Raw genomic sequence first — 882 nt, 5'->3', positions numbered from 1 at the left:
ATAAAATATGGTGTAGTTGTTGAATTTTATGGGGAAATTTCATAGACATTCACACGAAGATCCATAATAGCACATACAAACCTTCCTGGAGATAAGTGATACATACATTCTTAAAGATGTGAATTCTGATTCTGTCAGATTTACACTCTTTTTTTTTTCTAAATGGGGAAGCAAAGAGGTGGTTACATGCTAAACCACCACTCTCTATTACTTCTAGGGAATATTGTGCTCGGAAGTTCCTTATTTGATTCTTTCCATCCTAAAAGACTACATAATTGAGGAGTGAGATTTTGAGTTTCAGACAAAAAGATGAAGAAAATCTCTACCAAGCTAGGAAGAGATTTAAAGACATGCTCAAAAATTGTCCTCATCACCATCAATCGAATGATGTCTTGGTGCACACATTTATAGAAAGCCTTGAGTCGAATACAAAGATTCTCTTGGATTCAGCAGTAGGAGGCCAAGCTTTGGAGAAACTTATGAAGAATTGTATACACTATTGAATCAAATCTCACAAGGGAATCCAGATTGGCATAAAGACAAAAAGAGTACCCCCAAGAAGGTTGTAGGGGTATTAGAGGTAGATCAGTTCACTGTATTACAAGCATAGATTTCAGCAATGCAAAGCCATATGACTACTCAGTTGAACAACCTAAATTTGGGTGCCAGAACCAGTAAACAAATGCAGTTCAATAGGTATATTTGTGGTGTGAAGTTTGTATAAGTGGTGAGCATAAAGCAGACGCATGTTCTGTTAATCCATATCGAGATAACTATGTAGGGAATACAAATTGTCAGGTTCAACACAATATTGGGAACACGTATAATCCCAATTAGAGGAACAACCCCAATTTCTCATGGGGTTGAAATCAAGCACAAAAT

At 36.5% G+C, this 882-nt stretch overlaps 1 non-coding gene across 1 annotated transcript; it reads right to left on the bottom strand.

The window, feature by feature from the left end:
* Positions 1-272: 272 nt before the first annotated feature.
* On the bottom strand, positions 273-379 carry LOC124894112. The gene has a single exon (XR_007051019.1). It is a non-coding gene; the product is annotated as a small nucleolar RNA R71 (small nucleolar RNA).
* Between the last annotated feature and the right edge of the window lie 503 nt (positions 380-882).

Source organism: Capsicum annuum, unplaced genomic scaffold (assembly GCF_002878395.1).
Source record: "Capsicum annuum cultivar UCD-10X-F1 unplaced genomic scaffold, UCD10Xv1.1 ctg69802, whole genome shotgun sequence".
In the NCBI taxonomy this organism is placed as follows: Eukaryota; Viridiplantae; Streptophyta; class Magnoliopsida; order Solanales; family Solanaceae; genus Capsicum; species Capsicum annuum.
The sequence above is the reverse complement of the archived record's forward strand: the minus strand, read 5'-3'. Positions and strand labels throughout refer to the sequence as shown.